The 26,179-nt window shown below is 48.3% G+C and overlaps 1 long non-coding RNA gene across 3 annotated transcripts; it reads left to right on the forward strand.

Annotated features, from left to right (window-relative positions):
• Nucleotides 1-255: 255 nt before the first annotated feature.
• On the forward strand, nucleotides 256-25,665 carry LOC118923064 (uncharacterized). 3 transcript variants are annotated; one of them, XR_008999009.1, is made up of 4 exons: nucleotides 256-403; nucleotides 12,284-12,423; nucleotides 14,862-14,967; nucleotides 25,468-25,665. It is a non-coding gene; the product is annotated as an uncharacterized LOC118923064 (long non-coding RNA). The 3 variants fall into 3 exon arrangements; XR_008999011.1 differs by having other exon boundaries at nucleotides 14,865-14,967; XR_008999010.1 differs by lacking the exon at nucleotides 256-403 and adding an exon at nucleotides 2,954-3,197.
• Nucleotides 25,666-26,179: the final 514 nt, after the last annotated feature.

The raw sequence follows: 26,179 nt of genomic DNA on the forward strand, positions 1-26,179 counted from the left end.
TGTATGGATTGTCCCACCTGAAGGCTGGGGTGGTGTCTTATCTTCCTTCTGTCCCCAGTGCTGGGCGCATGGTCTCTGAGTAGTTGGCCATCCATAAGTATCTGTTGAAGAGATGAAGGAATGAATGGGTCAAATCTTTTAGCTTCTTGGGGGTGGTCCTAATTGTACTGAGAATGTAAATATAACCAAAGTGATGAATTCTTATTCCAAAATTGTTCTTGTGAAAACACATTTTTGTATATCATTTCAGGTGCTTGCAGACTCACTCCTGGCCACCCCGAGACCCCACAGGGAGAGTTCCTGGGTGCACATTCACCTCTGGGTGCCCTTGAGCATTTGTTAGGTTGGGTCAGAGTGAGGAAAGGGTTTGCTGCCTTCATTTCACCCATGTAACCGAGAACAGGTGGGTCCAAGGAGGCGATCTTACTCCTAACCTCCAAGTTGTGGGGAGAGAGTGAGGGTCCACCCAAACTCTGGGGAGCTCGGGGCTTTAAGAGAAAGAAATTCCACTTGAGACCCCTGCACACAGAGAGAAAATTCAGAGCCTCTTCTAGGAAAAGCAGCAGAGGACAGACCCTCACCAGAAGCCTCTAGGCACTGCTGTTGTCCATGAGGCTGCCCCGAGTTGCTCTCCTTGCTTTTTGCGGTTTTAGGGTTTCAGCTGGTTCTGCTGATTTCCCACAATCTCCAGCTATGCAGCTGTCCACATGGCAAATGTTTCTCATCTATTCTGAGAGTTTGAAGGACTGCCCATTCTGAAGGTAGAGAACTGAGTCTCCTTCATTCTCACATCCCCAGGGCTTAGCAGAGTTTGGGGGTCCTGATGCAGGCTTGGATTAGGTGAGCTCTCGACTCCTCTTCAACCCTCTCATGCTGGAAATCCAGCACCGTCTGCACCCTGAGTATCAGTTTCCAGTATTAGGAAAGCAGTTCACAATGTAAAAGGACACAACATTGGACGTCATCATCAAGCTTAGATTTCTTGCTTTTGGCTCTAGAGCTAAGGGTCTTTTCCTTTTCTGCCCATCAAAATCATTCCTGGACCTAAGATGTTCCCTCCCTGCAAAGTATTCCTTGACTTTCACAGGCAAATTGTGTCACTTCTTCCCCTGCTCCCAAGCTCTTTGCTTCACATTCAAATGTCACTTCTTTATGGCTTCACTTATTTCCTTTATGGGACTGTAATTTCCTGGAGGGCAGATACTAGATCCAATTCAATGTAGAATCCCATAGTGCCTTGCATGCAGTAGAAACTCAACAAATGTGGGACTTGGTGAAGAGCAGATAGTTCAGTTTTTATGGGGAGTGGGCTTTCCCCTCTTTATATCCACACTCTGTGCACAGTCCCTTTGCAGCTCCTCTCACAAAGGTGGATTACACGTCCCTGACTTCTGATGTTGGGTTTGGCCACTGGATGGGATTTGACCAATGTGATGCCAGCAGACATGTTGCAAGCAGAAGCTTGGGGTGTGTTGGTGCAGCTGACTTGCCCTCTTGTGCCTTTACCACCACCTGACTCACCCCTGGCCCCAGGATGAGGATGAGAAATATGTGGAGCACAGCTGCCCCAGCCAGCCTGCAAACTTGTGAGTAAAAAAAAAATGCCTATTTTTGGACACCACTGCGATCTGCGGGTTCCTTGTTATGCATCAACTGTTGCTTTATACAAATGTTAACCTCAAATATAAGCTAGAAAACAGAAGACCTTGAGGTATTAGTGGTTTTTAAGGGAAGACGTGCACATTTTAAAAAGAATGGAACACCGAGGAGTGACTTGAAGAAGTGGTTGGTTATTCCCCAAGTGGAAGATTGCAGGGAGGTGGAAGAGTCCCCAAACATCTTCCTTTCTAAGGCAAGCCTGTTGCTATTGAATCCCAAATGGTGGCTTTTGTGGGTGGAAAAAAGAAGTTGGACTTCTTTGAAAAGTGGCACATTTTGTCCATAGTTACAAAAGGTATTTTTCCCGCTGTTGATTTCTGTAACTTTGCAGCCTAAAATGATGTCTGTGTGTGCACGAGGGTGTGTGGGTTTCAGGCAAAATCTGACTTAGATGCCATTTAGAAAATCGGACATTTCCATCGTGCTGTCATGGGGCTCCCTGCCCAGCTTATTGTATTATTAGTGGCATAAGGGATGGGACACAAAAGATGAAGAAGCCTAATTAGGTTTACACCCCTGCCTGTGGCTTGAGGGTTTTCACACAATGCCCTCTCTTCAAAATCTGAAGCTGCCAGAGCATAATGATGGCCAGACTTCTCACCCACTTCTAAAGCATGGCAGTTCCCCCAAGGAACTGGCGCCTGGCACTGGAGAAAGGGGTCAGGGCACAAAAGTCATCCTGCAGAGCTTTATGTTGACCCACAGGTGGACAGTAGTTTTCACTTATAATATCTGTTGACCTTGTGCTATGTGCCCAGCAGTGCTGGGCACCGGAGTAAACCCTTGCCCTCTGCTCTCATGGAGGTCATGATCTGGAGGGAAGATAGACACTGATAAATATTCCTACAAATGAATGTAAATTTGTAACTATCACAGGCACCCCACGTGGGCACTACCTGACCTGTGAGAGCTAATAAGAGAAGTATTTGACTTTGGGACATCAGAGAAGAGAGATGATTTCTGAAGTTACTGAGAAAGTCTGTCTTATCAGGACCATAGCTACTCCATATGGGGACTGTGCAAATCAGAAAAAGGCACCCAGGATCTGTGGTGTGTGTGACCTGTAGGGGCACATGGTGGTCCTTTTGCTCAGCCCCACATCCTTCTATTTCTCCTCTGTTCTCAGCTGTGTTCCCACACTTCGAGATGTAAGTCTGAACCGGCCTCTCTGGCTTATGTGGCCAGGGTGTGCTGAACCTCGTATGTTAGTCATCTAATAAAGTGGAATTCTATTACAAGTGCAGGGGATAAAAGGTAACTATAAGAGCATCTCATTCTCTGGTACAGAACTTGTAGCTTTTCATTCTAACTGGAATACATCCAGCATTCTGATGAGTAGAAAACATACTTTATTTTGTCTGAATCTGGGCTATTGCTCAGTTTTTCTTATTTCTGCCCTGCCCAAAGTATGGGGGTGGAGGGCTCTCTCGAAGCGTTGAGGTGGAGGAGTCCAGATCTGCATGGTTTCCATGGTGATGCCACCTGCCCACCTGATCACGGTGCATCTTCTTCATCAAGGAGGAGGAGGGCAGAGGCAGGTAAAGCTCTCAGGCTCTGGAGTCCAGTAGAGATCCTGGCTTGGCCTCCCCTTTGATCTTCCTCCTGGGGACACCCTGTGTTCCTGCCATGCCCTCCATTTAGGCTCTGGCCCAGCTGCCCTATACTCAGCCTTTGCAGCAGGGTCATTTCACCCCCACCTCAGCGGGCCCCACAGAACGCCAAGGATTCTTAACTTGGAGTCTATGCCACATGTAAACGGAAAGAAACTTGGGAAAGCAGCACACAGCAGGTTCCTTCTGCTTGGACAGGATGAGCCTGCATTTTACAGGGTGCCCTGGACAGTGAGATCTTACCAGAGTCCCAAACACACACTCACTCTGTCCTTTGTAGTGTTTTCGAGGTCCATAATGTTGTACATGTCAAACTTGTGATGACCTCTTGACTTGGCTTCCTTCTGCTAATCTCCTCCCTCCTAATCCATCCTTTGCACTGCTGATGCTTTTCTTAGCTTAAAACAAAGCTCTGATTATGACATCTCTCCTCAAAAACTTTCAGTGGCTCCCCATTGCCTCCCAATTAAGCCCAAGCTCTTGAACATGGCAGCTGACAAGGTCTCACTCCTGGTTCTGGCTGCCCCCATCATCTTTCCTTGCAGTTGGCTACCCCTCGGGGTCCCTGCTACCTGCCAGTCACACCAGGAGCATTCACAGTGCTGTGCCTTTGCTCTCACTGTTCCTGCGCCTGGTCCCTTTCCCAGAGCTGGCTGGAGGCATTCTTCTCACCTCTCACGGCCCAGTTCAAGTGCTGTCTTTACTAGGAAGACTTCCTTAGATATCCCTGTGGAAATTAGCATGTTGTTTCCGTGTTATAGTTCTTATATCACTGCATTTATTTTCTTGGCTGTTTTTCTTTCTGGCTTGAAAATCTTGATTCTTTGAGGTCCAGATAAGAACCTTACTCATCACTGTTAATGTGCTTAGTGTCTTCCTACAATGGGTGCTCCATAGATAGTTACTGCTGTCAAAGCCATAGGCGACAGAAAGCATGGTTCTTACACTGAAGGTGCTGATTGTCTGGATGAGGACACACAGTCACATCAACGTCATGAAAACAATGATGCAAAATGAGCCAGCAATGGTGGGTATGTAAAATGACACAGCCCCTCTGGACAACAGGATGGAGGTTCCTCAAACAATTAAACAGAATCATCATGTGCCCAGCAATCCCAAAAGAATTGAAAGGGATATTATGTGCCCATATTCATTGCAGTATTATTCACAACAGCCAAAAGATGGAAGCAACCCAGGTGTCCATCCATGGATGGCTGCATAAACAAAATGTGATATATACATACAGTAAAAGATTAGTCTTTACAAAGAAGGAAATTCTTAAAAATGAAGGAATTTTGCTTAAAAATAAATAGAACCACACTAAAAAAAAAAAAAAACTAAAAAAAAAAAATGAAGGAAGTACAAGGTATATGAACCTTGAAGGTAAGCTAAGTGAAATAAGCCAGCCACAGAAGGATAAATATTCTATGTTTCCACGTAGAAGAAGTGCCTAGAATCATCAGACTCATACACAGAAAGGAGAGTGGTGGCTGCCAGGGGCTGGGGGGAAGAGAAATGGGGAGTTATTGCTGAATGGGTGTGGAGTTTCAGTCGGGAAGATGAAAAATTCTGGAGATGGACAGTAGTGGTGGCTGCACAGCAATGTAAATGCTTAGTGCTCCTGAACTGTAATGGTTAGAATAGTCAGGTTTATGTTATCTCTGTTTTACCACCATAAAAACATTGAAAACAACAGAATCAGCAAGTACAAATAATGGTCTGCATACAAATTGGCTGCAGGCTCCAATGGCTTTGGCTGGGAGCTCTGAGGTGAGTTCAAGAGGCAAGGGGGACTCCAGCGGATATGCACGAGCTATTTGGATTTCGCCTAAGTGGGGGGAGTGGGTGAGCGGGTCTTCTGAAGCCAAGCCTGTTTTGGCTGGAGGTTCCCTAACTGAGCCCTGGAGGCTGACCGCTAAGGACCACTCGGCTCCAGTCTTCTCATCCGGTGGATCTGGCCAGTGGGTGAGCCAGCAGGTGGTAGGAGGCAGGAGACGGGTGAGGCCGGGGACTCTTCCCACCAGTCGGGAGAGGCTCTGGTGTTGACTGCCACCGCATCTGAGAACTGGGCAGCAAATGGGTGGAAGCGTAAGGAAAAGAAGACTTACTGGAAGTTTCCCACTACACTTCTGCCGAATTTCATGTGGTCTGAACCCGGCTGTCTAGGGAAGCCGGGAGATGTAGTCTTTATTCCTGGAGACAGTGTATGGGAATCGATCTCAGGGTTCTGTTTCTAAGGAAGCCGGGGGATGGATACTGGGAGTCCACTGGCTGGCTCTGCCGTGGAGCTGATTAAAGGTCCTTTGGGATGGAGGTGGCAGAGTCAACGGTGCCTTCTCTCTTCTCCCATTCTTGGGTGTCTAAGCTTTTTTCCCTGTCTAGGCCTTGGCTGACTTACTGACTTGACATGTCCAGTCTCACAGGGAGTAGGCCAGGAAGCAGAGCAGCCCCAAGCACAAACAGCTTAGACCAGGAAACTAAAAGCCCTATTTGCAAGCTTCTTCCTCCCATCTCTCCTCCTAGTTATGACGGATTATAGGTTGCAATGGTGATGGGAAGATGAGGGAGGAGATTGTAGGTTCACCTACACATGAAACTTTATAAAGTTTCCTTCAAGGAGACAGATGTGAGATGAGGCAAAGCCTACCTCCAGATGCCAGGGAGCTTGAAAATTTCCCCAGGTTTCCACCCACCAAACATCATGCAAGAAGGCAATATTATAAACTGGGGAGGGAGTCCAGCATCCCAGGAGGAATGATTCTGTGCAAATACTAAAGCACTGGAATAGCTAAAAGAGCTCCCCGGCTTTGGAGTTGAGAGGTAGGGCAAGAACAGGGGTGGTCAGTGAAAGGAAAGGAGCAACACACAGCAGCAATTCACTGGAGAATTCTGCTTTATTAGGGAAAGGTGCTGGGTTATATGGGAAGGGGCATGGGGTGATTGTGGTGTTACTTCTACGGGGCTGGTGGCTATTGGCTAGGTGCTGGGATTGGGAGGGGGGCAAGGGGTGATTGGGCTTCAGGTGGTGCTGGCGGGAACCGAGGACCCGGAAGAGAAGCAGGAGGTTCGCCATCTTATGGGTGGGGGCCCTTCATTCCCCCCTTTCTCCTCTATGGGGTTGTGGACGTTGCTTTCTCTCTGACTGCTTCCTGCTGAATGGGGGTGGAGAAGGGAGTGAGGGCTTGAGGACCGGGAGGAAAGGGTTGATAGGACTCCCCACAGTAAGGACGAGTAGTTGTGGGCTTCTTCAGGTTGGAAATCAATGAAGGTTCCCTGTAACCATAGGTCGAGGACTTGTTGATTCTAATGGTGCCAAGAGGATACAGGTGCCAGAAGCCAGGCGTCTGCGGCCATTGTTTCCAGGAACAGTTTCCAGCGGAGAGAGGGGTCCATCTCAGCGTATGGTGAGGAGGTTACGTGAGGGTGAGGGATCTTCTGTGGCTAAAAGTTGGTAGTTCCTGAGTAAAAGCTGGTTGAAAGTTTGATTAGAGATTTTACTAATTTGAGATTTGATAAACTTTACAAGGCAAGAAGAGACAGGCAAGGAGAATGATTATTGTAGGGCCTGCAATGGGCCAAAGCCAGGTAAGGAAGGGGTTTGTTAGTATTGAAGAGAATGGGTTGGAGGAGTAATACTGTGGGTACCGGGAGTTACTCATGTAGTGAATGGCGCAAGACCAGTAGGGACATCCCCGTAGGTGTCTGGCCATCGCCTGCAGTAGGCTTGTTTTTGGTCATAGCGGAAGCAGAGGTAGGGAGAATAAAGGTAGCTGCTAGTGAACACTTCGGTGGAGGGAGGAAAGTGGAGGAATAAAGGCTCGGAGCAGCCTTTCAGAGGGCAGTCTGATGTGGCAATGAGGGCAGTAACTTTTGTTTGATGCTGTGTGTAAGTCTGTCTGACTTTGAATCGCCATACAAAGGAGGCTGGGGTGGCGGGGAAGACAATAGGAATGAGGGAAAAAAGCGAGAGAGAGCGAGGGAGCAGTAAAGGAGGAAAAAGTCATGATTCGGGTATGGATGGCAAAGGGGGTGAACGGGATTTTGGAGGAAAGAGGACAGTAAGGTCAGGAGTCTGGAGGGAGGGAGAGTCTGTAAACTTTTGTAGGTTAAGAGATCCTTTAGGTGATGTGGGGACAGAATGGTAAGGGGCACCCCGAATGTCAGTTTATGAGCTTCCTTCTACAAGAGCTGTCCAGTGGCTAATGCCCATAGGCAGGGGGCCCATCCCTGAACTGTGGAGTCTAATTGCTTGGAAAGATAAGCTACTGGGGTAAAGGATGGGCCATAATATTGGCCTAGGACTCCTAGAGCTTGACTGGACCTCTCATGAATGTATAATGAGAAGGGCTTCGACAAATCAGGAAGATGGAGAGCTGGGGCTTCCACAAGGGCTTGACGGAGCTTAATGAAGGAGTGTCGGGGTGAGGAGGATAATGGTTCTTCAGGGGGACCCTTGCTGAGGTCGTATAGGGGTCTTGCCAACAGGGAGAAGTTAGGGATCCACGCTCTAAAATATCCAGCCAGGCCTAGAAAGGAAAGGATTTCTGTCTTGGTTTTGGGAACGGGCAGGTCAGAGAGGAGCCGTTTTCTGTAAAAAAATCTTGGGAGGAGGGGTCCAGAGGGATAGAAAAAAAAAATGCATCCTTGAGATCTAGGACTGAGAAGTGGGAGGCCGAGGCAGGGATCTGCGATAAAAGGGTGTATGGATTTGGGACTAAGGGATGGATAGGGACAACGGCCATGTTGACGAGGCGAAGGTCTTGGACAAGGTGGAAAGATCTGTTGGTTTTTTAACAGCTAATATGGGGGGTACTAAACGGGGAGTGAGTGGGTCTGAGGTAATTTTTGTTTAAAATATCTTGAATGATGGGTTGGAGGCCTATGAGGGCTGAAGTGGTTAGGGGGTATTGGGCCTGACAGATATACTGAGAGGGGTCACGTAATTTGATAGAGGCAGGAGGACATAGAGCCACAGAGGGGCTTGTAATGTCCCAAACTTTGGGATTTACAGGGTGTATGAGGGCGGAACTGGAGCTTTCATTGGGTAGAGGGGGGTCGTCGGCTATGAGGGCCATCAGAAAGGGAGTACTGGGGGCTGTGGGAGTGGATATAGTTATGGAAACATGGAGGAGAGAAAGGATGTCCCGTCTTAGTAAGGGAATGGGACACTGGGGCATAACCAGGAAGGAGTGGGAGAAAGGTATGGGATTGTCCTGGATTGTGCATAAAAGGGGGGGTTTTTTAATGGGAAAATCTGTTTACCTCCTACCCCAACTATAGGAGTAATGGCAGGCGTGGTAGGGCCCCGGTATTCTCGCAAGACTGAGAAGGTGGCTCCTGTATCTAGGAGGAAGGAGATGGGGCGACCATCTACTATTAAAGTAACCCTGGGCTCCTGTTTGGTGATGGAAATGGTCAGGCGAGAAGCCCCCAGGCCCCGTCAATCTCCTTCTGCCAGCCCCACTATGGAGGGCTTAGGATGGGGGTTGTTCATCCAGCCTCTCCTTCGGGGGCTGGGCAATCAGACCCCCAGTGGCCCTTTCTGTGGCATCTGGGGCATGGGGTGGTAGGAGATCTGGGGGAGGGGCATGCCCTTGACCAATGTCCTTCTTGTCCACATTTGAAACAAGCTCCTGGGGGGGGCTTGTTTGTAGAAGGGCACCCAGGTTGTGGTTTTATCAGCTGGGCCAACATTTGGAAATTGGCCTGATCAGCCTTTTGTTTACGGCGTTCTTTCTCCTCCTCCTGGTTATGGAAGACTTTAAAGGCCACTGTTAGGATCTCAGTCTGTGGGGTAGCGGGGCCCTGTTCTAACTTTTTGAGTTTAGCTTTAATGTCGGGGTAGCTTTGAGCCAGGAAGTATGTCATAAGGACATGTCTCCCGTCAGGCGTTTCTGGGTCCAGGCTGGTAACTGTAATAGGGCTTGAGTGAGTCTAAGAACTTGGGGGGGGGTTTCATCCCTCCTTTGAATTATGTCTTGGAGCTTTTGAAAATTGACTCTTTACGAGCTGCGTTTTTCAGACCTGCTATTAAGCAGCAGGCGAAGATATCTCGAGAGCGGAGACCCATGGCGGTGGGGGACTGAAGGGTTCTGGCTCAGTCTGTGGGGGAGAAACAGGTGATGGGGGCAAAGATGGAGGAGGCTCCTGGGACTTACTTAGAGGGGGCTGAAAGGCTCAGGCTTGATCTGAAGGGGGGTGAGGTGAGGGAGGAGATGGTGGTGGAGGAAGGGGGAGGGGCTGTTGTAGGAGAGGAGGGGGAAGGGAGTGAACGGGAGGCTTCTGCGGGGGAGACGGCTTGCAGGCTGGGAGAACTTGGGGGGAGGCTGGGGGAGGAGGAGGCAGAAAGCTTCGGTACAGGGAATCTCCTTCCATTTTTTCAGGCGCTGGCAGTAGTTGAAGAGATCGCGAGTGATGTTAGGATCAAGAGCTCCCCCTGTGGGCCACTGGTTGTGATTGTCTAGGGGGCATGTCGGCCAATCTTGGGAGCAGTATTTGTGGAGAAGTTTTGGTTTTATATCAGGCGTCAGGGAGAGGGTGGCTAGATGCTTGAGCAGGCATTCAGGAGGTGAACTTTCAGGGAGGGATGAGGAGGCTCCCATGGCTAAAGGACAGAGAAGGAGACAAACAGGGGAAGACGAACGGAGACCCTCGGACTGGGAGCAGACGGCAAGGAGACAAAGGGCGTCCCCGATGATCCTTGGTGGTCTGCGGAAACTCGTATACGAGTCGGTTTCTTAGGAAGTGTGGGTCATCACCCGGGCTTCTCTAAGAAGGCAGAGTGCCGGAGTCCGAGGTACCTAGTACTAGGAATTTTCGGCGGAAGGAACGGAAGGGTGGGGGGAGGGAGCGTTCTCATCCGCAAAGGAGTCACCTCGTTTATGGCTGTTGGAGGAGGGGCCTGAGGGTCCGCCGCAGCCGTGAAGGCCTAAGGCGGGGAGAGTTCCCTCCTCGTCAGTGAAGAGCGGCCCACTCCGGGGGAAAACTTACCCAAAGGCCAGAGAGGAGTGGTGAGTGTGAGGAGCCAGCGCCGGAAAAAGAGGACGAGGGCAAGCTGCTGCTGGTGTCGGGGGAAGACGGGGCCCAGTTGAGGTGTCCCGTCTCCCGGATTTCGGCACCAATGAAAGGAAAGGAGCGACACACAGCAGGAATTCACTGGAGAATTCCGCTTTATTAGGGAAAGGTGCTGGGTTATATAGGAAGGGGCATGGGGTGATTGTGGTGTCACTTCTACGGGGCTGGTGGCTGTTGGCTAGGTGCTGGGATTAGGGGGCCGAGGGGTGATTGGGCTTCAGGTGGCGCCGGCGGGAACCGAGGACCCGGAAGAGAAGCAGGAGGTTCGCCATCTTATGGGTGGGGGCCCTTCAGTCAGGGTGCAGTCCAGGCCATGGCCCTGTCTCCTCTGTGTAAATGGACGTCAGCTAGGGAAGGGTGGTGGGGAGCCCAAGCTCTGGCATCTCCTGCAGTTGGATCCTTGCTCTATGACTTTGTAGTTACAAGACCTTGAGATAATTTCTTTCACTTTCTGAACCTCTGCTTCCTAATCTATAAAATGTGGATAATAGCAGATCCTGAAGGAATTACATGAGGGGATGCGTGCCACGTGCTTAGCCTGGTGTTGGGCACATGGAGCAGGTTCTACAAATCCTGGTGGTTATCTTAACTGGCATTTCCAATGGACTCAAATTTCTCGGTACTTCAGTGTTCAGAGTTAGTCTCTTTTGGGAAATTAAGAAGCACCCTAGGAGTGAGGGAAGAGGTGGGGGTGGAGAAGGAGGGCTGTAGCAAGTAGGTAAGCAGCCTCAGCTCCTTTGCTCCTGAATTATTCATGGAAACAGGCTTTGAATAATTGGAGGCCATTTTTCATCATCATTATTTCCCAGAGAAATGACTCCATTGCTAAAATCTTAGGCAGGGAAGTACACTCTGTTCAGTTTAGATTGCCTTCTTAGGAATGGCCCCGAGCCAGCGTCTCATTTTGGGAGGTGTGAATGCAAGGGCAAATAATCCCGCCTTGTTAATTACTCCCAAAGTGAAAGAGGAGAGGAGGAAGGGAGAGAGAACCTCGGAATTAGGGGAGGGGGAAGGGGAAAGGGGCTGGGCGCAGGGCTCTAGAAGGACCTCAGATCTGTCAGGCGTGGGGTTGGCCTGGACAGAAGAGTCACTGTTTGTCTGTGCCTGGAGGGGCTGTTAGAAGCATATCTCCCCATTTGTCCCCATTGCCACTCTGATATTTTGTCCCCATTGAGGCATAGGGCATTCAAGAAGGACCGACTGCTCCGCCACTGGGTTACCCTGGGCAAGCTCTGTTCCTGTCTCTGCGTCTCAGTTTCCCTTCCCGAGAAATGAAGCTGGGGATTGTTATGAGGGTCGAATGAAATAATGGATATGATTCACCCTGCACTGTGCCTGACATAATGGAGACATTTCAAAGCTGTTAGAAAACCTGTCCCGTAATCCAGAACTCCCCTTAGAATTCCCGTCCTAGGGGTTAAGCATTGCCCTTTTCAAAATGCAGAGGCAGATGCCCTTGGTAAGTGGTCATGCCTTTAACTGTAGTAAATCAATGATCTCTGGGGCTGGAGGAGGCCACTGGTTCTTATGTGTGTTGTGGGTGGGCAGTAGAGGAGGCAAGGTAGGGAGTTAGGGGTGCTGAGGAAAGGGTAAGGGCATTTAAGGTGGAGACAGGGACTAACCTTCAGCTTTACCATCTTGGCAAAGGCTAGTCTGAAGACACGTACAGGCACACACGCGCACAGATGTACTCATATCTGGTGGATGAGATGTAAGGAGAGGTGTCACATGTCAGTTTCTGGGAACCTTCTTTGAGACAGCTGGCGTGTGCCTTTGGTTGTAACTTGAGTGACGTCTAGGAGGTTTGTGGGTATTACTTCTAATACTGTCTGATGAGTTAGAAGCCCTCAGGGAAAGGAAAACCTCTTCTAGGCCATGCCCCTTCCCTCCCACCCAAGGTCACAGGACCCTGGATTTCATCAGCTTGCAATACTCCACAGGCCACTGATGGATTGGTTCTGTATGCACATACCACCCCATGACATGTTTTGAATCTGGCTGAAAATTCATCTTGGGGACCATCTGAGTGAAGAGAGCCCAGTGCTGAGGAGAACACATGGATCAAATTTGACAAAGGAAGGTAAGTAGAGGGTGCCCCCTCACTCCACTTCCAGAAGCCCTACCCCTGGGAATCAGCATCTTTTCCTGTGTCAGTTCTCCCCATCCCACTCCAGGAGACAGAAGTTCACCAGTTCATTTCTAGGTTCGCCAGCCTTCCCCTCGCCCCACGTCCCCCACCAAGGAAGGAGGTGAAGCAGGTACCCATCCCAGTGATGGTCACTCGAGGTCTCCAGAAGCCTGCAGAGGGCAAAGTCTCAACCCAGCAGGATAGAGGTACTTTTCAGAGCCTTTGCTCTAGAAATCATGCAAGGGCTGCATCTTCACACTAAAGCAAGACCTTTGGGGGCTGAGGGTTGTGCTGGGTGCTTCTTGCTCTAGACAAAGGTTGTCATGTCTTCCCTTCCCTCTATCAAGCAACCAAGATATCAAACTTCATACCCAGACAGCCCTGCTACTGCTCTGCTACTTCTGAGCTGCCACACAGCCTCCATGGGGATGCATTTTGCCCATCTGTGAAACCAGGGTCCCAAGAGAGGCTGTATTCTGGATGATCCTTTTGGCCAAGTGGTCCTTTGCTCTGCCACTCTCTAGGACTAGTCTAGCCTCTTTGTGGTAACCCATAATCAGGTAGGGTGCTTGGCAAGTGTACATGCACCAACTAATTAAACTTCCTGTTACCCATGGCAGAAGCTACAGATTGTTCTTCAATTGTGTATTTTTTCTGTGTTCTACAAAATGTCTGATTTTTAACTGGGCATATACCCAGTCAGAATAAAGTTTGTATTTCCCAGCCTTCTTTGTGGATAGGTGTGACCATGTGACAAAGCTCTAGTAAATGAGACATAAGTGCAAGTGCCACTTGTCAGTTTAGGAGCACCTTCATTAAGGAAGTAGGCACAAGTTCACTGCCTCTCTTGCTGTCTGGAAGACATAGATGTGACGTATGGAGCTTTAGCAGCCATATTGGACCATGAAGATGAGGACCACATTCTAGGGATGGTGGAGCAGTGAGATGAAAGGAGCTTTTAGTTTCTGAGGATTTTATAATGCAGAACCACCATACCACCCTTAGATTACCTACCTCTGAACTCTTATGTAAAAGAGAAATAAACTTTTATTTAAGCCATCTCATTTCATCTATCCTTGTAGCTGAACCTAGTCATAAGTAATCCATTAAGAAACTCTACACATTCTTACCCCTACCTACATATTTTAATTACCTGGAGGGCAGTAAGAAAAATAAACATACCAATGCTAGATCCCAGGTCAAAAGACCTGGAACCTCTGGGGGTGGAGTCTGGGCAGCAGTACATTTTCAAAGCTCCTCAGTGATTCTAACGTATAGCCAAGGATGAGAATCACTGCTCTCTGTCAACCAATGCATTCGTTCCAAATCTCTACTCCCAGTTCCCCAGAGGGAGGAGAGGGGCACTTCTGAGGAGCTAATTCTGTACTGGTGCTGGAAGTGGTTTAGGATGGCAGTTCTTAAAAATGGTTTCTGTGCACTGCTGATGACATGAGAAGCTCTATGAAAAAGGGTTGTGTGGTCAAATAAACTTGAGGAAAATATTAGCATATTCAAGGCTTTGGAAGTCCTAAAGCAAAGAAATGGAGTTAACTTTATTAAATCCAGTGTTTCCCAAATATATTTCACAAAGTTCTGCCGTCCTTTTCTCTTCTGTCTCACACACTCCCTATTAAAGTCCTACAAAAGTATTTTCATATGTTGGTTTGGGCAAAAGCAAAGATGTAGCAAAGATGAGTTGTGGGGGAACTGCCAGGATTTTCACAGTTGGGGTTCCCTTAGGTCCAGGTTCTAGGAAAAGAGGAGGGAGAAGTAAAGAACCTTCTGCCTCGGGAATAGGACAGGAGAAGCTGCTTTGAGGGTCCCCAGGGTCCAGAAGCCAGCCATGGCATTATGAATGGAGGCTCACATCAGGGTTTCTGAACCTGGGAGAGAGTGTGCCTGGGCAGAGGGTGCCCACACATGGGTTCAGGGAGCCCATAAATCTTCTGAAATGATCTGAGACATTTGTTTGTGGGTTTCCCTTCTACTGGAGAGTGGAACACCCCAGAGTGCCTAGTAGTCATAAAAACTTAAGAACCACTGGCTCAGAGGAAACCAAGCTTCAGAGAAATCCAGAGAGCTAGACGAACCTCCACCAGGTTGCTCTGAGGCTGTATTACAGAAGGTAAGGTTCTGAATCCATGGAGGAGACAGGCACCTTGTACTCTGATTTGACTGGGTCAGTTCAGGAGTATCACTTTTGGTTCTGGGAGCCCTGATTAAGGGTTGGGGGACAGACTGAGGGCTCCCCAAAAGGCAGGGGAGGCAGTGGTGGAGGACTGAAGAGCAACTCCAGAATCTGGAAACATTTGTCCTGCAGAAAACAAGCTAGGTCATTTCTATGCTTAGTTGAACCTGTGTTCTCACTCTGGATTTGCTCTAATTCCCAGAAGAATTCCTCCAACAAATGTCATCTTGTGTTTGCTGAAAGAATGCAACAGGGTTTCCAGAAGTGGAGTTGGAACAGGTGGGGACTCTTGTGCCCTTAGTGGCCAGGTATGTATAAGTGGGGTTGGGGGCTGAGGCTTGGTTCTGGCTTAAGGGGCCATGTGGGTCAGGGAAGAGAGTGGAAAACATAAGTCAGAGTAAGTCGGGGTCAGACCCTACCACCTGGGCCAGTTGTGTGAGTGGGTGCCTCTATAGAGAAGGTTCCATACTTAAGAAGTTGGGCTTTGAGGTGTTTCTCAAGGACCCTTCTCACATTCTCTCCCCCTGCAGGATAAGACATAGATCCTCAATGTGACCAGCAAAGCCCCCTCACGGTCTGGCACTTCCTCCCCTCCAGCCTCACCGTGTTCCTCCTGCCCTGGCGTTCTGTGATTCAGCCACAGTAGTCTTCCCTCTGGTCCTGTGAGGCTCCTTGTGTCCACCTGCCACAGGGCCATGGCACAGGCTGTGTTCTCCACCTGGAATGCTCTCTTCTGCTTCTTCTCCTGGTTGAATCCTGCCCATTCTGTTGGTCTCAGCCTGGGGTACCTGCTAAGTTGAGGAGCCTCCCTCAGCCTGCTGCATTGCACATTCTAGTGTGGGGCATCATTTGAGTGGTTTTTATTTTTTTGTGAATGGTGCCCTTGGGGTATAATCCCATAGACAATGCTGTAAATAAGGGCCCCTGGAGTGTGTATTGCTGCTTGCCTGCCCTCCCGAGCGAGGCCAGTCCCTCCTATCAAATGCCACCCTTATGGCCAAAATATTAATTATAATTTTAGTTACTTGAGTTAATATTCAATAAGGTCTATGTTCTCTGCTTGATAGAAGCTTCATGAAGGCAGAGCCTCGCCTGTCTTGCCTTAGCATCTAGCCCAATGCCTGGCACAGGGTAACTGCTAAGCAAAGGTTTGCTGACTGACTAAATGAGGGAAATGACTGAATGATGAGAAAAACAGGTGTAGTGCTCTCCCATGTGTGTGCATGACTCCCAGAAAAGCAGCCTTTGCTGGCCTCCCTGGAGACTTATTACTCCTCCTTCTATGACTATGGCATCTGATGTACCCAGACTGTGTGTGTGTGTGTGTGTGTGTGTGTAAAGAGGACCAAGAGGAAATGAAGTTAAAATCTTAATTAGTCCATCAGGGAAGCCAGGGCTCTGCAGTTTGTGCTTTTGCTCTCATGTTCAATCGTTCATCAACTAATAAGTGCACGTTGTATGCCTGGAAATATGTGGGGCAATGAAAGGGATTCAAGTATGAACAAGACATTGTCCCGTCCTGAAGCAACTCATAGCATAGGAGGAGAAATCAAATATTTATAATAACAACCACTGTAACAGTGATAATACAACTGATGATTGTTAAATATTTCCTGTAGGCCAGATCTTGTCATATATGCTTTAAGATGTTGGCCCATTTATTTTTTCTCAACAGGTCTTTGAGATGGAATACTATTTCTATTTCATGGGTTAGGAAATTGCAGCACAGAGAAGTCAAGTCATTTTCCCAGGGCCACTCAGCAAAGCCTTATATTCTTAAAGTGTGCTGTGCTCTTGTAATACAAAACAGAATGGGAGGAATGTGCACAAAACACAGTGTCACAGGAGTTCGGAGGAACAGGTCCCATGTGATCCCAGGAACCTGGGAAGGCTTTGTGGAAAAGTGTCGCTGGAGCTGGAAGGTTAGGTAGGATTTTGAGAGCTGGGTATTTGTCAGGGTGGATGTCCTCGTGGGGAGTCACAGCACAGGGATGAGAAAGAGTAGGGGTGTACGGCCGAACAGGGACAGTTCAGTGTGGCTGGAATGAAGGGGATGTGAAGCAGAGGGGCCAGAGGAGGCTGGAGAGGTAAGTGGGACCAGTGTGGGTAGGTCTCAGGTGCCCCGAAGGCCGCATGGTGGGCTATGAGCAGGGACAGAGAGGAGGATGGCGATGTGGGCGTGGCCTGGCACTCTGCTTGTGCTTGTCTGCAGGGGAGGTGGCTCTGACTTGGCCAGGTGAGCGTGGCCCTGATATCTGTGAGTCCCAGGCCCCAGGAAAGTGGCTCACGGGGGGAGGGGGAACACACGGGCTTGATGCTGCTCCCAGGTGCCCCTCAGGAAGCCTTGAGGAGCCTCACACTGCAGGGTCCCAGCCCAGATGTCCAGCTAAGGTCACTTGTCAGACTGGGCTGCCCTCAGAGCCTGCTGCACCACTCCCCTGCAGACTCAGAAAACCCTGACAGAAACCCTTGAGAACCCACACTTCTCCCCTGCACAGGATTTACCCTTCAAGTGATTTCCTTGGGGATGGAGGGGGTTTGGGGGTGGAGAGAGAGACACACACAGAGAGGAGAGGCAGGCAATCCTGAGTGTGTTTGCTGTGTGCTGTGACTGCAGAAGAGGTCTCGGGAGGGAGGTGTGGCAGGGCCGCTGAGAACACATGAATTCTGTCACCGTGAGTGAAGATTAAGCAGTGGATAGAATGGGGCTTTGCTGGCAGCCAGTGGCTGAATAGTTTGTAGATTTGCAATAATCAGTTTAAAGCTGAGTCTATCCTGCACGCGGAGGAGCCTGGCTCTTTAAGATGATATTGTTCCTGGAGGTGGTTGAAAGTTCGAGGGAAGGCGATTTGCAGCCTGGAGGTGATACCCCTCAGACAGAATCACCCACTTCTAAAGCAGCAGGCTGGGGAGGCAGTCTGTTGGGAGGAGAGATCTTGTTGATTTCTTTTTTTTTTTATTAGTTTTATTTTGGTATCATTAATCTACAATTACATGAAGGACATTATGTTTACTAGGCTCCCCCCTTCACCAAGTCCCCCCCACATACCTGTTCACAGTCACTGTCCATCAACATAGTATGATGCTGTAAAATCACGACTTGTCTTCTCTGTGTTGCACAGCCCTCCCCGTGCCCCCCGCCACACTATACATGTTAATCATAATGCCCCCCTTTCTGTTTTCCCGCCCTTATCCCTCCCTTCCCACCCGTCCTCCCCAGTCCCTTTCCCTTTGGTAACTGTTAGTCCATTCTTGGGTTCTGTGCTTCTGCTGCTGTTTTGTTCCTTCAGTTTTCTTTTGTTCTTATACTCCACATATGAGTGAAATCATTTGGTACTTTTCTTTCTCCGCCTGGCTTATTTCACTGAGCATAATACCCTCTAGCTCCATCCATGTTGTTGCAAATGATAGGATCTGTTTTTTTCTTATAGCTGAGTAATATTCCATTGTGTATATGTACCACATCTTTATCCATTCATCTACTGATGGACACTTAGGTTGCTTCCATATCTTGGCTATTGTAAATAGTGCAGCGATAAACATAGGGGTGCATCTGTCCTTTTCAAACTGGAGTGCTGCATTCTTAGGGTATCCTAGAAGTGGAATTCCTGGGTCAAATGGTATTTCTATTTTGAGCATTTTGAGGAACCTCCATACTGCTTTCCACAATGGTTGAACTAATTTACATTCCCACCAGCAGTGTAGGAGGGTTCCCCTTTCTCCACAACCTCGCCAACATTTGTTGATGTTTGTCTTTTGGATGGTAGCCATCCTTACTGGTGTGAGATGATATCTCATTGTGGTTTTAATTTGCATTTCTCTGATGACAAGTGATATGGAGCATCTTTTCATGTGTCTGTTGGCCATCTGAATTTCTTCTTTAGAGAACTGTCTATTCAGCTCCTCTGCCCAGTTTTTAATTGGATTATTTGCTTTTTGTTTGTTGAGGTGTGTGAGCTCTTTATATATTTTGAATGTCAACCCTTTATCGGATCTGTCATTTACAAATATATTCTCCCATACTGTAGGATGTCTTTTTGTTCTATTGATGGTGTCCTTTGCTGTACAGAAGTTTTTCAGCTTGATATACTCCCATTTGTTCATTTTTGCTTTTGTTTCCCTTGCCTGGGCAGATATGTTCAAGAAGAGTTGACTCATGTTTATGTCTAAGAGATTTTTGCCTATGTTTTTTTCTAAGAGTTTTAAGGTTTCATGACTTACATTCAAGTCTTTGATCCATTTCAAATTTACTTTTGTGTATGGAGTTACCATCCAGTTTCATTCTCTTACATGTAGCTGTCCAGTTTTGCCAGCACCATCTGTTGAAGAGACTGTCATTTCCCCATTGTATGTCCATGGCCCCTTCATCGAATATTAGTTGACCATATATGTTTGGGTTAATGTTTGGAGTCTCTATTCTGTTCCATTGGTCTGTGGCTCTGTTCTTGTGCCAGTACCAAATTGTCTTGATTACTGTGGCTTTGTAGTAGAGCTTGAAGTTGTGGAGTGAGATCCCTCCCACTTTATTCTTCCTTCTCAGGATTGCTTTAGCTATTCTGGGTCTTTGGTGTTTCCATATGAATTTTTGAACTATTTGTTCCAGTTCATTGAAGAATGCTGTTGGTAGTTTGATAGGGATTGCATCGAATCTGTATATTGCTTTGGGCAGTATGGCCATTTTGATGATATTAATTCTCCCTAGCCAGGAGCATGAGATGAGTTAGATCTTGTTGATTTCTTAAAACTATGAATTTGAATCGATATGCCCTGAAAAAAAGATAGATGCTATTTCTAGAATAGTGACCGAGAAGAACTGGCTTAAGAGGTGACTGCAAAGCCCTACAGCCAGCAGAGTAAAGCTCTAATCCTTGGCCTGGAAGCCTCAGCCTCCCTGCAGGGCTTCCTGAGCTGCTTTGTGGCCCCATGTCCTAGGCTTGTCCTCTGTAGGACCTACCACCCACCCCATCCCTGAGCAGAGCTTCTGCCTAAAGTACTCATTCTTACTTTTGTCTGTCCAAACTATTCCAGTTCACCAACTCCAAATAGAATATAGACTCCTGGCCAGGGGGGTCTCTGATGCCTTTCTCCCTCCCCAAGGGGGAAGACATGCTCTGCCCCTGTAAGGCCCACCACATGTTCCTTCTGGTATAACATGTAGGCAGTTATACTGTGACTGATTAGCATACAAGCTCCTGAAGGCAGATGGTGCACCTGGGCCTCTCCATGTGTTCTGCAGCTTGTAGTCCAGGTGGCCTAGGCTACCTGGAGCCCTTGGCGACCCCATCAATACTGGCTGTTTATTCTTGGCCTTCACACCACATTCTTTTTCACAGTAGCCAACTCACTGTCACCCCAGGTATCATGCTCTTCCACACCTCTGGGCCTTCATTCATTCATTCATGCATGCATTAAACATATTTTTGAGTGCCTGCTATGTCAGACTACTCCACTTCGAAGACCCTGGGGTCAGCGCATGACTCAGACCTGACCAACCACAGCATTCCATTTTCCTAGCCACAGAGATTAGTTATGGGTGGGAAAGTGACACAAGTCACACCCCTGAAACTCTAAGACTTCCGTGGGAAGCCTTTGGGAAGCAGCATGTACTTTCCTCTGGAGTTGCTTAATAACAGGTGTCAGCCTGTAGCTGCTGGAAACCATCCATGAGTAGCAAGAATCAAGGCTCATCAAAGAAAGCAGATCTGAGAGGCAGAGAGCTAGAGATTTCTGGTGACATCCTCTGAACATGTAGATCCAGCCATACCTGAAATACACCTGCTTTTCAATTATATGAGCCAATCAGTCCCCTTTTCTGTGTATGCCAGTTTAAACTGAATTCTACAACACGTATTCTCACTAAAATAAAGAAAACACATTAGCCTTTACAGATGTGAAAACAATCCTTTGTCCTCCTGGTTGTTCTAAACCTGGGTCTAGAATATTCTTTACTTTCTTACCACTGGGAGTGTGGTGGGTGGCGGTAAAGGGGGCAAAGATGTTCGCTTGTCTGTTATCGTCTGTGCCTGGCCTTCAAGCCCCACTTGGTTGGAGCAGGCCTAGGATGGGTCCCCTCTCACCTCTCCTGGAGTTAATGGGATTAGTAGCATGCACAGATTAAGGGCTGGCCTCTGGGTGGTGGGAGGAAGCTGGTTCAGAGGCCATAGCTCATTGTGGCTGAGCATGATTAATAGTTAGGTGCTTGTATTCCCCAGGATTTGAACATATTGCATGTTTCTGTATTGGATATATATTTTTGTCATCACTGCTATTGTGTTTATATTATGTTTTACTTTAGCTGCCATTCCTCTTCTGTGCCTTGAGATCCTGATGTCCCATCATTTCCCCAGGGACTGAGAATATTCCCACACATTTAATGAAGTCTCAACGGGTATATTTTTAGTTGGCTTGTTTGCATTTGTTCTCTCCCTGTTTCTTGCCTGATTGACATCCGCTTGGTGAGAGGCACAGGAGCATAACTTTGCTCTGGGGGAGATTTGGCTACAGTGGCTGGCTTCAGAGCACCCCTCTGTGAGTGGGCATGATTTCCATCTCTTTTAGCTCACCCAGATTCCTTTGTTCACATGGATTGGCAGGAGGTGAACTAGGCTTGTTTACCACCAATTCATGGCTAGTGGGTGTTTGAAACCTCCCTGGGCTCAGGCTGGACAGTCTGCCCAAGAGAAATGTTTCCAGGGGGCCTGTGCCTGTGGATGGAGAGGCTTCCCATAGCAGAGGCAACGTTTGAAGAGAGCCCTTGCTCTCAGTCAGTCAGAGTGCCCCTGCGGCCCTTTGCTTGTGGCAGAGGGCAGGGAAGCTGCTTAGGGTCTAGCAGAAACAGGTGACATAGTCACAAGGGAGAGATTGAAGAGAGTTTAGTAAAAGGGCAGTTCACAGGGAACCAGCAAGAGATATGACACCTCGGGATTATTAACAGCAAGAAACTGTTACCACCCACAGCCCCCTTCCAAGACATGAAGCACTTACCACCCCCCAGGAAAGCAAAGCTGCCTGCCAGCAGCTGTGGTTTTCAGTAGAGGGACACAGCTGGTGTCAGCCTGGGGCTGGGATGTGATGGAGCTGGGGAATGAGGCCCTGCCTGCGGCCTCCTCTCAGCCCCTGGTCTCCTGTCAGCTGCCGCAGCCTGGCGAGGGAGTGTTCTTGAGGCAGCCCCTGGATGCCAGCCTCCTGGTGGCACTTGGCAAGCCGGAGGCAGCAGAGAGCAGACCTGGAAAGAAAAACAGACAATGTCCAGCTCTTGTGCGTCAGCTCCTGTTTCATACAGGACTCTCTGTAAGACGTGGAGACCCGCACGTGGTTGCCTTGAGGAGGAGGGAGCGATGGGGCTGAATCTAAGAGGCAGGAATGCAGGGGGTGTGGAGTAGATGAAGCTCCCTCCTGCTCCCCAGGGAGACTGTGGGTGGCTGCCACCACGAGGGGCAGAGGCACAGATGATCTGCCGGGCTCCTCCCCACCCCCCGGAGCTGGGCCGTCAGCCTCATGGGGAAGAGGCCGCAGTGTCTAGTTGATGCAAACACTGACATAGATGGACTTTGCACTATTTGTAATGCTTCCCGACTCCCCCTTAAAACAAAAAATGATGCATATTCATTTTAACAAGCCAGACAACATAGACCTGTGAAGGGAAAGCCAGTTCTTCTCTTCATCCCCAGCCGCAAACATTAGCGGTTTGGTGTAAATCCTCGCTTCCACTTCTCTGTGCTCATTCATCTTTAAATGTTCGTAACACATACCAACAAGTAATTTTCTTCAAAAATGGGATCACAGAATGTTCATAACCCTACAATCAGTTTTTTTTCACTCAAAGTGAAATTGATCTTTCTAGGTAAATCAATATATATAGCTCCAACTCATCTTTTTTAATCGCTTCCTGATATTTCATAGCATCCATACATAAAGATGTTCAAAAATTATACTTCTATTTCAATGAGCCAACACAGAGTTCTTGGTCATCTAATGAGTCAAATTGCCATAAATAAGACTCATTTTTAGTCTCTCAGTACTTCGGGTCCAGATCTGAGCACGGCACAGGAGAACTCATAGTTCAAGGGTGCCCATAAATGTCACACCGGTGGCCCAGACGTTGCATGTTCCTGGGAAAGTCACCCGGGCTGAGAGTCCTAGAAGGCCTCCTTCAGGGGAGCACTCCAGCAGGAATCAGGGGTGACTCAAGATGGACTTGAAAGGAGGGGGAGTTGTTATCGCTGTTTTAAGCATGTGCAATAACATCAATTAGTGGCTAACGAAGTGCTATGAGGCAGAGGTCTGCTGGATGTAGCTGAGGTGAGACAGCAGTCGTTTGTAAGTGACACCGTTTGAATGCAGAGAGAGAGGAGCTAATGTCATTCCACGCTCTTGAAATAAGTGGGTTTTCCCCAAGTAGGTTAATTATCACTCCTACCCATAATTCATTCACACTCCTGATTTGTGTAACAAACTATTTGCATTGAAGGCTCATATGTCAGCTTGAGTCTTGTCTGTGTCCAAATGATCACAAATTTGAAATCAGGCATGTTTTTGTTAATGAGGTTTGACATGATGCTCATTAGCCAGTGAATACCCCTGGGCCTATGGGTTTGTAGCAAACCCCAAGGGCATCTTAGCATGGGGCACAGTCAGGTCCCTGCATAGGGAACGGGGCCCTCACTCTCCGGGCAGCGTGTGACAGCAGCTCCAGAGGCAGACTGCTCTTCTGGTCCAGAGGGCACTCGTCTGCCTTTGTCCTGGCCTCTCTCATGCCATCCCCTGAGCGGCCACCACCCTCAGTTCGCTCAGCAGTGCTGGAGGGCCTTCCCTCTGCTTCCAGCTGTTCTCTGGGGCTCTCCCATTGTTCTGCCTTCCCAGACCTCTGGCAGATTCTTCTCCACGCTTTCTCCTAAGTTTCTGACCACCTCGTGGGGGTACCACCTCCTAAGTCCTTGTCTAGGGCAACAACACTCCGATTTATTTCCCAAGGTCTGTGACCTCAGGACACATTTCTCTTCATACCCTTGCCCCCAAGTCTGAACTCCTAGAACACTCCAGAATTCCTCATCTCCTTACCTCTCTGTTGCTATAACTCTTGACTCTTCCAAGGTTTGGGGGCATAGAAATTCACCACCCACCTTCTGTGCAAAGTGACACTCTATGAACTCTTCTTTCAGAAGTCTTAGGAATCATTTCAAATCCTGATGAGGAGTGAAGGAGACACAGGACTTAATGCAATCCTAAAATCCTCTAAATGGGAAAAATTCCCAGTTCAGAACCATGTGGGGGAGGCGGATTCTCGCCTTAAAGAGATGGCGCCAGGAATTGTTTTTCTTCTCACGGCACTTTCTGAACTGCTGAAATATCTTCCCTCATTATTGGGAACCTATATAAAAGCCGGTAAACTTTTATTGCAGGCATATTACAGCTTTACTCCAAAACACGCCCTCCCCCCTACATTTGGCAGCCCTGAGGAATGGATTTTATAAGCAATTTGCAGCTGCCATTCAGGCCCTCTGAGCAGGGAGGGCAGTGGAGAATGACTCGAGGAGCCCCCAGGTCCTCGTCTCATCTGCTCCTGGCTCAGTTCCCTCAACATGCACGGTCTTGCAGAGCCTTTCCTCATCCAGGGCACGGCATGAAGGTCCTGGGGCCACCTGCATGTGAGGAAGAGAGAGGACCTTCAGAGTGTCAGTGTGGTTCTCAGTGGTTCCCAGTTTGGGTACCTGCATGGGGAATGATCTAGAGAGATTTGAAGACAGCAAGAGTGGTCCCCATCAAAACGGGGATGTGTTGGAGAGGAGAGGGCCAGTCACTGGACTCAGATCTCACAGGGATGAGCCCTCAGGCTCCTGAAGCCACACAGGCGTCAGAGTAGGAAAGCAGAAGGCAAGCAGGCAGGAGAGGTCGGGAGGTTGGGGTGGAGAGGGGGAGCGGGGGTTCTGATGTTGAACTATTCCCTATTTTCATCTATGTTTCCCCACTCATTTGCTGCATGTCCTCAGGCAAGCAACCTCACTTCTGGGCTCCTCAGACCTCTCATGGAGAGGAAGGATGGGGATTGACACAGTAACAGGCAAATCTCCCAGGGCTGGTCCTAGCATTCGGGAGATGCCTGACTGATGTGGGGCCTCTCCTTACTGCCCCTGACTTAAGCTGCCTCTGCTGCAGTCAGCGTTTCCCCTCTGATCCAGGTCTCAGTGGTCCACTCTCATTAAGTATTGTGGAAATACTTCTGCAGCTGAAGCACTCTGTCTCTTACCAGGCCAGCTCTAGGACCCCTCCTGCCCTGGTTCACATTTCCATCCACCTTTCATAACTGTTAAACTTTTTTTTTTTTCCTTTTCTTGCTCTTTTCTTCATTCTCCACTTGTTGGGGCTACCCGAGCTCTCCCTAATGGATATCTGGAATAAAGACCAAAGTTGAGGTTCAGGATAAATAACTGAATAATTAAAATTACTTTGAAAATATCCCTTACATACAACTAAATTGGGTCATGTGTTGGGTATATAATAGTAAAGTGTTGCCTAGTCCTGCCTAAAATGATTTACAACTGGACACTTTAGATTGGGGTTTGGTAAACAATGGCCTATGGGACAAATCTATCCCAACGTCTTTTTTTGTGAGTAAAATTTTATTGGAACACAGCCACACTCATTTGTTCACAAATTGACTATGGATGCTTTTGCATGACAACAACAGACTTGAGTAGTTGCAACAGAAACCTTATGGCCTGCAAAGCCTAAAATATTTACTATCTGGCCTTTACAGAAATATTTTGCTGACCCCTGTTCTAGATCATCTTCTGCTGATATGCTTCAAGGCTCCTGTCTCAGCTCCAGGAGGACACTGAGGAATTAACTCCATGCAGTCCACTAGGTAAGCTCCCTTGCTGAGCTACTCATTTATGGGAAAACATTGCTTATATGTCATATATATATATATACATGCTGCATGACATATATATTGAGTATGCATTTTAGACCACTTGGATCTATCCTAAGAAATTCGTTAAATCTTAAGATTCATTTCAGGGGAAAGGCCATCCTGGAAGACCCTCACAGCTCAAGGAAGACCTGGAAAGCGGTCAGCTCGGTTGCCAGCTGTCCTTGATGCTGATGCAAGTACCAATTGAGCCCAATACCTTAGTAATAGCATCTGAGGTTTATTAGGTATTTAATTGCTTTCAAAGGACTCTAAAATGTGTTCACGTGACTCTACTGTTACTTCCGAGAAGTATACAACACAGAGTTCTGTTTATGTTAGGGGCAGGACCTGGCAGTAGTTCAGGATTCTTTTTATGCACTGTGTCTAACCTGTATTGTCACAATTACAGCCTCAGTTCCAACATCTCATTAAGCCTTATTCTGTCTTGCCTGCAGAACCTTTGCTGGAATAGCAGGATCTTTGGCTTAATTCTGCTGTTCATCCTGTCCATACCTGCCCTTGGCTCCTTGAACGCCTCATGCCCTGGGCCAGGCCCCTGCACTACCTTCTTCCCCTGCCCATCCTCCCCTCAAGAATTTGCCTTCCCA

The sequence above is a fragment of the Manis pentadactyla genome, chromosome 8, assembly GCF_030020395.1.
Source record: "Manis pentadactyla isolate mManPen7 chromosome 8, mManPen7.hap1, whole genome shotgun sequence".
NCBI lineage: Eukaryota > Metazoa > Chordata > Mammalia > Pholidota > Manidae > Manis > Manis pentadactyla.